At 39.1% G+C, this 12820-nt stretch overlaps 1 long non-coding RNA gene across 1 annotated transcript in view; it reads right to left on the bottom strand.

The window, feature by feature from the left end:
• The window catches only part of LOC135362501 (uncharacterized), a 46162-nt gene that overhangs the window by 20214 nt on the left and 13128 nt on the right, over nucleotides 1-12820 (bottom strand). The window contains exon 2 of the long non-coding RNA XR_010407273.1: nucleotides 8600-8751. This is a non-coding gene — a long non-coding RNA (uncharacterized LOC135362501). The remainder of the gene's footprint in view (nucleotides 1-8599; nucleotides 8752-12820) is intronic.

The following is a 12820-nucleotide window of genomic DNA, read 5'->3' on the forward strand; positions in this document are numbered from 1 at the left end:
AAAAAAAATTGAAAACCATTGTCCCTGAGTGTACTCCTTGGGAAATTAAGTCCATTAAATCTTCAGAAAAAGTTAGAGGTTCGTGGCCAAATACATTTGACAATGTCTGAGAACCAATTTGCTTTTTGGAGTTTCAAAACTCTTATTAGTATAGAAGTCTTGCAGTGAAGCTCATTTAACCAAACATTTCCCAAAGACTGGCTGCAGAACTTTTCTCTGTGTTCCAGAGATAGCATGAACCTCCTCCAGCGCTGGTTCAGGGAGAAGCGCGATTTCATCTGTGTTGTCAGGGCCTCGTTTCTACCCGCAAGCTGTCTTCTTTGAGAGTGCTAAGTCCTGTTCCCAATTTTGAGCCCCTTTTGTCTAGCCCTGAATAGTACAAAGAGGGCTAAGACCTTTTCTCAAGATTCCTCCAATCCGGACATGCTAAGGTAACTAGTCTGGGGCCAGAATGCAAGAACCCAGGGCCTTTCCTTTTTTTTTTTTTTTTTTTTAAGATTTTATTTATTTATTTGAGAGAGAGAGCATGAGAGGGGGGAGGGTCAGAGGGAGAAGCAGGCTCCCCGCCGAGCAGGGAGTCCGATGCGGAGCCCGATGCGGGACTCGATCCCGGGACTCCAGGATCATGACCTGAGCCGAAGGCAGTCGCTTAACCAACTGAGCCACCCAGGCGCCCCCCAGGGCCTTTCCTTAATAATTCCTTTTGCGGCTCGGCTGGTATTGGGTAAGGGGCAATGGCTTAAGAGCCGAGGCCTAACATGGAGGGGTGGTGCAGTAACTAACTAGACTAGGATCTGTCACCCTGGACAAATTACTTAACTCCTCCGTGTCTCCAGTTATGATATCTATAAGGAGATTGGATGCTGATTTTGAAAGTCCCATTTTGCACCAGTATTTGGGTCTTTATCTGCTGTTCTTAATCTTCACAGTAATCCTGAAACTTCTCTCCAGCCTTTCTTCCCTTCCTTCTTTCTTGACTTACTTTCCAAAGTTTTTTTGAGAGTCTGCTCTTTGCCAAGCACTGTATCGACTGCTGGAGATATGATGGTGAACAAATAATTTTTATATCCCGTTCCCAGCAATCACCTGCTTGGACAAAATGGTGCTTCCTTAACTCTGTCCAATCTTGGCCCAAGGGAATTTTGAGAAGGATATTCTCGCACCTGATCCCTATCATTACTACAGAAAACATTTCTTCATTTTACTGAAACATCTACTCTGCTCAAAAATAAATAAGTAAATCTATCTCTCATATTTACATTAGAAAATGGATCATGCCGGGGCACCGGGGTGGCTCAGTCGTTAAAGAGTCCGCCTTTGGCTTGGGTTGTGATCCTGGGGTCCTGGGATCAAGCCCCGTATTGGGCTCCCTGCTCAGTAGGAAACCTGCTTCTCCCTTTCCCACTCCCCCTGCTTGTGTTTCCCCTCTCCCTGTCTCTCTGTCAAATAAATAAATAAAATCTTACAAAAAAAAAAAAAAAGAAAATGGATCATGCCAGTTTTCTATTGGGGATGCTTCCCCAATAATATCCCCCTTGTTCCCTTGGAGAAGGCCCATGATATCTATAGGTGTTGCCACCATACAGTAGCTGGTCTCAGTTCTTATTATATTCATGCTCTGAATAAGTCCTACCCAGTGGAATTTTGTGCAGGCAAGAATCACTTCTGAGCAGCTGACAGACTGACTTAAAATTAAGTGAAAGTGCTTACCAATGCTAATGCAACCATTCCTTAAAAAGGGTGTAATACCCATGTTAAACATAAATATCAAATATACTGAGAAGGTGGACACAAAATTAGATGTCCCATAAACTTTAACTGTATATTCTGCAAGTTTTCTTTAAAATACACATACAGGGGCACCTGGGTGGCTCAGTCATTAAGCGTCTGCCTTCGGCTCAGGTCATGATCCCAGGGTCCTGGGATCGAGCCCCACATCGGGCTTCCTGCTCAGCAGAGAGCCTGCTTCTCCCTCTCCCACTCCCCCTGCTTGTGTTCCCGCTCTTGCTCTCTCTCTCTGTCAAATAAATAAATAAATAATCTTAAAAAAAAAATACACATACACACACAAACAAAAAAACAAAATAAGCAAAATATGCTGGCTATTCTTTTTTTTCTTTTTTTTAAGATTTTATTTATTTATTTGACAGGGAGAGAGAGCGAGAGCGGGAACACAAGCAGGGGGAGTGGGAGAGAGAGAAGCAGGCTTCCCACTGAGCAGGGAGCCCGATGTGGGGCTCGATCCCAGGACCCTGGGATCATGACCTGAGCCGAAGGCAGACGCTTAACGACTGAGCCACCCAGGCGCCCCAATGCTGGCTAGGCTTTTAACAACATTCAGAAATACTTTTGGAGTGCTTGCAACATACATGACAGTCGCTATAAAAAATTCCTACATATTAAATGACATTAAAAAGGTATACTCTCCAGGGGTGTGTGGCTGATTCAGTCAGAGGAGTATGTGACTCTTAATCTCGGGGTTGTGAGTTTGAGACCCATGTTGAGGGTAGAGGTTACTAAAAAAAAACCCCAAACTTTAAAAATACATAAAAAATGAAGTATACTCTCCAAATGATGGAAGATAATCATTGTGTTATACTTTATACTGATCAGATCACATCTGGAATGCTGTTCAATTCTAACACTGCATTTTTAGGGCAATACAGACAAATGGAAGTGTTCTCAGAGAAATGAGGGGAAAATGGAAAAGGAACTTAAAACCATGCCTAAATGGAACTATAAATAGGTGTACATTTTTAGTTTAGAGAAGAGCAGATTATAAGGGCACACAGTAGCTAGCTGGCTCTCTTTGCATATGTAAAAGGAGATAGTATTTTTGCTATATATTGCTCTGGAAAGCAAAATCCAGACAAAGGGTAGAAGTCATGAGGAGGCATGTTTCAGCTCAAGCTAAGATGTGGATTAGACTTTTGCTTTGGTACTCGATCATCAGAGGCAACCAAGCAGAGGCTAAACTATCACCTGGCTGGAATTCTGTAGCTTTTAATTCTATTTTGAAAATTAGATTTTTAGGTCCCTTCTTGCCCTTTGATCGGTCAGTGTGAAAACCAGAATCCGATGAAGGAATGAGGCCACACTGCGCAATTCTACGATACATTTGAAAAGCTTTAGCTGGTACAAGTTGATACAGAACCTCTGGCTATTGTTTGGAAACATGTTACTCACAGCTCTAAACCGACTGCAATGCTGTGCGTGGTCTCATTCATATTTCTGATGTCTATTTCCAAGCATAAGTAGGATAAAATATCTCTTCTTATGACCTCAAGGACATAATTTCAAGATATGTATAACTTGCACAGCCAGAAATATAGTCTTTTGGCTTTTTAAGAATCGAAACTTTAAGAGAATTTTCTTAAGATAGATTGAGTTCAACTTGCCCTGCAATTTTCTGCAAGAAAACCTGTTATCAATTTTCAGAGAATCATCCTGGAAAGTGCTCTCTGACTTTCAGAAGGAGGATGAGAATCGCATCTCATGTGTATCACATCCTGTGTGTGGGCAGAGTGGCTCAATAAAGTGTCCCTCGTGGATGCATGCCCTGAGTGAGGGGGTGGGGAGTAGGTGACAGGGCAAAGCCAGTGAGGGCATATGACATAAGGGGGGGGCATGATAGGAGGGTGGAGCTCTGCAGAAGGAGACAGGAAGGACTGGCAGGGCCTCTGCAAGCAAGGGGTTCAGCATTCAGCAGAGCAGTGAGATTAAGCACAGATCCATGCAAGGAGACTGGAAAGAGTAAGGGTCCTTTCCTTTCCAGAAGGCATTTAGATGCACAAAAGGAGAACTGTATATTCTCAGATTTCAGTCCATTGGTATTGAGAATAGAGAAGCCTACAGATTCTGATGGTAAAAATACTACTTTATATTTGAATACTACCTTTGAAATACTATTTTGAATTGTGTGGTATTTTGAATAGTATTTGAAATACTATTTTTCAAAGTTCTTTGTCATTTAATGGGACCAGTTTTAACACTGTAGAAACTTTAATAGTCTTGAAATTTTTGGAATCCCAAACCTGATTAATGACTGCAAAACTCAGGGTATCAAATGTCTTCGTAAGGCCAGTGAATTTAATGGGTATCAGTAATAACCTCTGCATTTTATTTTTGTAGTAACTTGTATAAAGATCATGTCCCTAACTTCACCATTCTGGCCCACTGCATATTTTGGAAGGTTAGAGTTAGTTTTGTGGTAGCAAAATACTGTCCAGAGGGAAACTGGGCCAGGACATTGACTCAGTTGCTTAAAAGCATGAACAGCGGGCGCCTGGGTGGCTCAGTCGTTAAGCGTCTGCCTTCGGCTCAGGTCATGATCCCAGGGTCCTGGGATCGAGTCCCACATCGGGCTCCCTGCTCGGCAGGAAGCCTGCTTCTCCCTCTCCCACTCCCCCTGCTTGTGTTCCTGCTCTCGCTATCTCTCTCTCTGTCAAATAAATAAATAAAAATCTTTAATAAATTTAAAAAAAAATGCATGAACAGCAAGTCCAAGATGTATTTTATAAGTTTATTCTGGTGTATTCTAATAAACCTTTGTTCTTACGGTTTTAAAGCTTGTGCCAGTATTCCTCAAACTAAAGCAGAAATGCTGAGTATTATTTTTAAATCAATATTCTTCATACCTTGTAGTATTACTTAGAAAATGCCAACTCTATTTAATTTTTCAAAGACATTATTATTAAGAATTCTAGGGGCGCCTGGGTGGCTCAGTCAGTTAAGCATCCAACTCTTGATTTCAGCTCAGGTCATGATCTCAGGGTGGTGAGATAAAGCCCTGTGTGGGGCTCCATGCTGAGTGTGGAGCCTGCTTAAGATTCTCTCTCCCTCTGCCTTCCCCCTCCCCCACTAGCACTTTCTCTCACTAAAAAAAAAAAAAAAAAAAATTCTATTCAGATTCATTTATTGAGTATTATTGAGGAGAAACTTGAAATACAAGTTATGATATTATAAAGATTCAGGGCAACAGAAGGGGTATAGCACATAGTAGATAATAGTGTGGAGTCAGAGTCTGTCAGAGATTAGATTCCAACCCTACCACTTACTACATGGGACTTCTTGGGTGAGTCAGTTTCTCTGTGACTTGGTTTCCTCAGTTGTGAAGTCAGGATAATAATAGGACCCACTTCTTAGAACTGTTGCAAATTTTCAATGGACTAATGCATGTAGAACACTCTGAACAGTGTCTAGCCTTCGGTAAGTGGGAGCTATCATTATTCAGAGATTTCTACTTGGAATTCTAAGAGTTCAAGCAAAAGTTTCCTTAATCTTACCATATATTTTGAAGTATTGGGAAAGGATTTTAGATCTTTGGACCTTTGGGAATGCCCTACTGAAAGAATTTCATTTTAAAAAATGAGAGAATTTAGGTATATGTAGACTAAGGGACTTGCTCAAGATTCTAAAGACAAAAACAATATCAGGAATTCAGTCTTCTTATAATCTTTAGAGCATTGCATAAATATGCAAGCAATCATATGCAAGCAAAAGTAAATAAGTACCCAGAGCCAACTTTGGATCACACAATCTATTAACACTTGTACCCTTTGGTGTTTTTATGTACACAGCTTTATTTATTTTTTAAAAAAATTATTATTATGCTTTGTTGTTGTTGTTATTGTTGTTTTGAGACAGAGAGAGACAGTGGTGGGGTGGAGGGGCAAAGGGAGAGAGAGAATCTTAAGCAGGCTCCATGTGGGGCTCCATCTCACAACCTTGAGATCATGACCTGAGCCGAAATCAAGAGTTGGATGCTTAACCAACTGAGCCACCCAGGTGCCCCTGTACACAACTTTAAATGCAAGATGAGTTATTCCAAGGTGAGTTTAAATGAGTGACCTGAGTCATCTTACCTTCTGGAAAATGTACTCATTTGTTTTTCCATGCTAGCAACCTTAAGACAATTATCTATACATAGGCAAGGTAGAAGGATTCATTGGGGAAAGCAAACCATATAATTCAAACCAAATGACCCTTTTGGTCTGAACTGTCCAAATAACTCTGACTAACTTGGTTGTGTTTTATTTTGTTTGCTTCATTTTGGAAACTGTGGGATCAGCAAGAAAAGTGGATGAAGAAAGAACTGAATTTTCCAAACAATTGTCTCAATTTTCTACAGTGTTAGAAACAATCAGTGTTTGACCCTTAAAATAGATAATAGAAGTGCTATTAAAGTGTTTTACCTCAAAATAAGGGCCCCCCAGATCTGTCATTTCACTATTATACAAAATTTCCATTTAAATTTTATGTCTGAAGAGCATTTTTTTTTTTTTAAGATTTTATTTATTTATTTGACAGAGAGACACAGCGAGAGAGGGAACACGAGCAGGGGGAGTGGGAGAGGGAGAAGCAGGCTTCCCACTGAGCAGGGAGCCCAATGTGGGGCTCGATCCCAGGACCCTGGGATCGTGACCTGAGCTGAAGGCAGACGCTTAACAACTGAGCCACCCAGGCGTCACTGAAAAGTATTGTTATTCTTAAGATGTTTACTCTAAGCTGCTATCAGCCAAAACTTGAGAGTGCAGCGTCACTACTGCCCATCAGCAGAAAGCAAGGCTAGCACATTGATTTCTAAATATTTGTCTCAGAGGAGAAAAGGTCTTAGACATGGGGACCCAATTTTCCAACATGCATGCCTTGGATTTAGTCCAAAATATAAACCCTAAAATCACCTATCAGTATGAAATTAATTGAGTTATTACACATAGAAATGAAAAAGTGTAGAGCAAAATTAATTATTAGTTGCCACTATTTAAAAATACTAGAAACCTCTTAAAAGTATTTGTCACCATAGTTGGTGTGAACTAAACTATCAACTACCTTAACTGATATTGACAGAACTCTACACCTAACAACTATAGAGTTGTTCTCTTTGCTTGCACCTTTCAAATTTCTTTTCAAATTCATGTTTACTCATGAATATTGACTCAAAGATGTTGACTCATTAAAAAATATCTAGTGAGTCAATCATAATCATGTAGAAAATGCTATTTGACTACAGCAATATTAAATTAGAAATCACAAACAAGAGATCTTGGTATATTAGGTTGCTCAGGCTGCTACAACAAAATACCACAGAATAGGTGGTTTAAAGATTAAGGTGCCATGGGACGCCTGGGTGGCTCAGTCGGTTGAGTGTCTGCCTTTGGCTCAGGTCATGATCCTGGAGTCCTGGGATCGAGTTCCACGTCGGGCTCCCTGCTCATTGGGGAGTCTGCTTCTCCCTCTGCCCTTCACTCTGCTCATGCTCTCTCTCACTCTCTCTCTCCCTCAAATAAATAAATAAAATCTTAAAAAAAAAAAAAAGATTAAGGTGCCAGCAAATTTAGTTTCTGGTGAGTCCTCTCTTCTTGGCTTGTACATAGCCAACTTCGTGCTATGTCCTCACATGGGTGCATGAGAAGAGAGAGGAGAGGTGAGAGGGCTCTCTGAAGTCTCTTCTTAGAAGGACATGCTAATTCTATTGGATCAGCGCCCCGCCCTTATGACCTCACATAACTTTTTTTTTTTTTAAATCTTCTTTACCTTAATTACTTTCTTAGAGTCCCATCTTCAAATATAGCTACACTGGGGGTTAGGGCTTCAACATATGAATTTTGGAAGGACACAAATGTTCAATCCATAATACTTGGAAAACCTCAAATATTTAGAAGTTAAAAAACAAACTTCTAAGTAATCCATAGATCAAATAAGAAATGACAGGGGGAAATTGGAAAAATATTTCAAACTGAGTAACAATGAAAATATAGGATATCCATTCTGGGGAGGATGCAACTAAGGCAGTGCTCAGAGAAACATTTATAGCTTTAAATTCTTTATTTTTTTTTTCTAAAGTTTTATTTTTTGAGAGAGAGAGAGCATGCACAAACAGGGAGGGGGCAGAGGGAGAGAAGAGAGAGAATCTCCAGCAGACTTACTGCTGAGCATGGAGCCCCATTGCCAGGCTGAATGTGGGGCTCGATCTCACAACCCTGAAATCACGACTCCATTGAAATCAAGAGCTGGACGCTCAACCGACTGAGCCACCCAGGCACCCCTATAGCTTTAAATTCTAATGTTAAATAGAAGAAAGGTCTGGGGCACCTGGGTGGCTCAGTTGGTAGAGCATGCAACTCTTGATCTCCAGGTGATAAGTTCGAGTCCCATGATGGGCGTAGAGTTTACTTAAAAAAAAATTAATAAATAGAAGAAAGGTCTAAAATCAATGATCTAAGATTCCACCTTAACAAGCTTAAAAACAGAAGAGCAAAGCAAACCCTAAAAGTGTAGAAGGCAGAAAATAAAGCAAAAAGTAGAAATCAATGTAATAGGAAACCTCAAACAATAGAAAAAGTTAATAAATGTACGAGCTGATTTTACATTATTCACTAGTAATGCTAAAAAGATTAGCATAATTAGTCAAGCCTTAGAAAAGTAATCAAGGGAAAAAAATAAATACATTACCACCAATAATAAGAATGATACAAGAATTATTACCATAGATCCTATAGACATTAAAGTAACAATAAAAAGATACTATTAAAACATTTTACCAATACATTTGATGCATTATATAAAATGAAAAAGTTCCTAGAAAAATAAAACTTACCAAAACTGACGAAGATGGAATAATATTTGAATACCGCTATACAGTAGTCCCCCCTATCTGCAGGGCATATGTTCCAAAACACACAGTGGCTGCCCGAAACTGAAGACAGTACCAAACTCTCTGTATCTTATGTTTTTTCGATACATACACACCTATGATAAAGTTTAATTCATAAATTAGGCACAGTAAGATATTAACAGCAAGAGCTAATAAAATAGAACAATTACACTAACAGTGTAATAAAAATTATATGAATGAGGTTTCTCTCTCTTTCTCAAAATATCTTATTATATTGTATTCACCCTTCTTATGATGATGTGAGATGATAAAATGCCTATGTGATGAGATGAAGCGAGATGAGTGATGTAAGCGTTGTGACATAACATTGGGCTACTATTAACCTTCTGACATATGGTCAGAGGATCATCTGCTTCCAGACTGCAATGGACTGCAGGTAACTGACACCATGGAAAGCAAAACCAAAGATAAGGGAGAACTACTGTATCTATTAAAGAAATTGACTTTTTCATCAAAAACCTTTCCATGAAGGAAAGCCCCAGTTTCATTTGTGAATATTCAAATATTCAAGAAAAAACATCACTCTTACATAAATTCTTTTAGAAATAGATGAAGAAAGGGGCGCCTGGGTGGCTCAGTTGGTTAAGCGACTGCCTTCGGCTCAGGTCATGATCCTGGAGTCCCTGGATCGAGTCCCGCATCAGGCTCCCTGCTCAGCAGGGAGTCTGCTTCTCCCTCTGATCCTCCCCCTCTCATGCTCTCTGTCTTCCATTCTCTCTCTCAGATAAATAAATAAAAAATCTTAAAAAAAAAAAAAAAGAAATAGATGAAGAAAGAACAGTTACCAATTTGTTTTATGTGGCCAGTATAACCACAAACCAGACAAATATAAAAAATAAATAAAATTAAAGACTAACATCCTTCATAAACACATACTCAAAAATTCTTTTTTTTTTTTTTAAAGATTTTGTTTATTTGACAGAGAGAGAGACAGGGAGAGAGGGAACACAAGCAGGGGGAGTGGGAGAGGGAGAAGTAGGCTTCCTGCTGAGCAGGGAGCCCAATGCGGGGCTCGATCCCAGGACCCTGGGATCATGATCTGAGCCGAAGGCAGACGCTTAACGACTGAGCCACCCAGGCGCCCCCATACTCAAAAATTCTTAATAATTAGTCAATGAAAGCCAACAATATACAAAAAGGATAATACATCATGATCAAGTAGAGTTCTACCCTGGAATGCAAAATTGGTGTCACATTTGAAAATCAGTATAATTCACCATATTAACTGAATAGAGAATAACACTAACATCATTTCAATAGATGCAGAAAAAAAACCTCAATACCAGAAAAAAAATCTCAATACCCATTCATGATTCATTTAACATCTGAATCATGAATACAATCAATGGTGAAATATTGAATGTTTTCCTTCTAAAGTTCAGGACCAAGTAAAGGACACTCTTCTTCATTACTTCTATTCAACCTTGTGATGGAAGTCTTAGTCATTGTATTACGGAAAGAAAAATAAATATAAAACATGAATATCAGGGATGAATAATGCTATCTTTGTTGATGACATGATTATTTACTTATAAAATGCTAAAGAACACGTGCTAGAAATAAAGGAGTTTAGGGATGCCTGGATGGCTCGGTCATTGAGCGTCTGCCTTTGGCTCAGGTCATGATCCCGGGGTCCTGGGATCGAGTCCCACATGGGGCTCCTTGCTCAGCAGGGAGCCTGCTTCTCCCTCTGCCTGCAGGTCCCCCTGCTTGTGTTCTCTCTCTCTCTGACAAATAAATAAATAAAATCTTAAAAAAAAGAAAAGCTATATACCAATGAATTAAAAAAAAAAGTTTAGCAAGGTCATGAGGTAAAAGGTCAATATACAAAAGTCAATTATATATACATATTTTTAAAGATTTTATTTATTTTTTGACAGAGAGAGAGAGACAGCTTGTTGAGCAGGGAACCCTGAGATCATGACGTGAGCCAAAGTAAGGCGTTCAACCAACTGAGCCTCCAGGCACCCCTTTGATACAAATTTTAGAATCAGTTTTACTAAATTTTCTATTTCTGCAAAAAACTTGCTTTAACATGCAAAGAATTGTCATCTTTAAAATATGGAGTTCTCAAATCCATGAAGATAGCACAACCTTGATTTATTTGAGTCTTTAATTTTTCTCTGTGATGTTTTGTTATTTTCTGATTATAGTTCTTGGATATCTTTCGTTAATTTTTTCCTTAAGTATTTGATGTCTTTTGATGCAATTGAGTGTTACACTGTTTTAACATTTTATTATTTAATTTTTTAGATTGTATTATGTCGTCTTTTCTCTAGGATGTAGAAATATATGTGATATTTATTTATTTATTTATTTATTTATTTATTTGAGAGAGAATGAGAGAGAGCACATGAGAGGGGGGAGGGTCAGAGGGAGAAGCAGACTCCCTGCTGAGCAGGGAGCCCGATGCGGGACTCGATCCAGGGACTCCAGGATCATGACCTGAGCCGAAGGCAGTCGCTTAACCAACTGAGCCACCCAGGCGCCCAGTGATTTTTATTTATTTTTATTTATTTTTTATTTTTTTAAAAGATTTTATTTATTTATTTGACAGAGAGAAACACAGCGAGAGAGGGAACACAAGCAGGGGGAGCGGGAGAGAGAGAAGCAGGCTTCCCACCGAGCAGGGAGCCCGATGCGGGGCTCGATCCCAGGACCCTGGGATCATGACCTGAGCCGAAGGCAGAGGCTTAACCGACTGAGCCACCCAGGTGCCCCGAAATATACGTGATTTTTATATAAACTGTCCTTATATCCAGTAACCTTGCTAAAATCACTTATTGAATCTACTGGTTGATGCAAAGTTCTGATTTTCATGTGTACAATTATATCATCTGTGAATAATGACAGTTTTATCTCTTTCTTTCCATTCTTTGTGGATTTTACTTGTTTTTCTTGTTAATTGCATAGTTTATATCAAGTAAAATGTTGAATAAAAGTGGCGATAGTGGACATCCTTTTCTTTCTCTTAGAAGACTGAGTATTTCATCACCAAATATATTTTCTGTAGGAGTTTGGTAGATACCTCTTATCAGATAGAGTATATCCTTTTTCCTTATTTGCTGAGAGTTTTTAGCATCAATAGGTATTTTCATATGAAGAGATATTAAATTTTACCAAATGCTTTTTGGGATCGATTGAAATTATTGAATGATTCTCTCCTTTGTTTTGTTATTGTGGTAGATTATAATGATTGGTTTTATAAATGTTAAATGAACTTTACACTCCTTGGAATAAACCCAATTTGGTCATTGTGTCAACACCTATATCCATATGAATTTAATTTGTTAGTATTTTATTTATAATTTTTGCACCTATGTTTATGAATAAACCAGAATTTCCTTGTTTTTGTAATTGACTGTCAGGTTTTGATAACAATGTTATGGTGGTTAGGTAAAATGAGTTGGGAAGTGTTCTCTCTTTCTCACTTATCTGGAAGAGTTTAGGATACATTTTTTTGAACATGTTTGATAGTATTTACTAATAATGCCACTAGGGACTGAAGTTTGCTCTGTGAGAATTTTTTTTTTTAAGATTTTATTTATTTATTCTTAAGAGACAGAGAGAGAGAGAGGCAGGCTCCCTGCTCAGCGGGGACTCGATCCCAGGACCCTGGGATTATGACCTGAGCCGAAGGCAGACGCTTAACCATCTGAGCCACCCAGGCACCCTGTGAGAATTTTTTTAAATTACAGATGCAATTTCTTCAATAGTATAATATTATATACATATTCTGTTTCTTTTGGTTTCCATTTTGTAAGGGATTTACTAGTTTCATCTAAATATTCAAATGTATTGACACAATTAATTCATTCTCTCCTTATCCTTTTAATGTCTTTCACATCCTTTTGTCTGCTTTTTCATGCCTATATTTGCACCTTCTTTTTTCTTGTTAAATTTTGCAAAGGGTTTTGTTTTCTTTTAAAGATTTTATTTATTTATTTGAGAGAGAGAGTGCACGCGCGTGCTTCTGCGCACAAGCGGGGGAGGGGCAGGCAGAGGGAGAGGGAGACGTAGACTTCCCGCTGAGCAGGGAGCCTGATGAAATGCTGAGATGCGTGCACAGTGGGGCTCAATCCCAGGGCTGAGATCACGACCGGAGCCAAAGGCAGATGCTTAACCTTAACCGACTGAGCCACC

The sequence above is a fragment of the Mirounga angustirostris genome, unplaced genomic scaffold, assembly GCF_029215605.1.
Source record: "Mirounga angustirostris isolate CCGP_5_RB_7025 unplaced genomic scaffold, mMirAng1.0.hap1 SCAF_14, whole genome shotgun sequence".
NCBI classification, from domain to species: Eukaryota; Metazoa; Chordata; class Mammalia; order Carnivora; family Phocidae; genus Mirounga; species Mirounga angustirostris.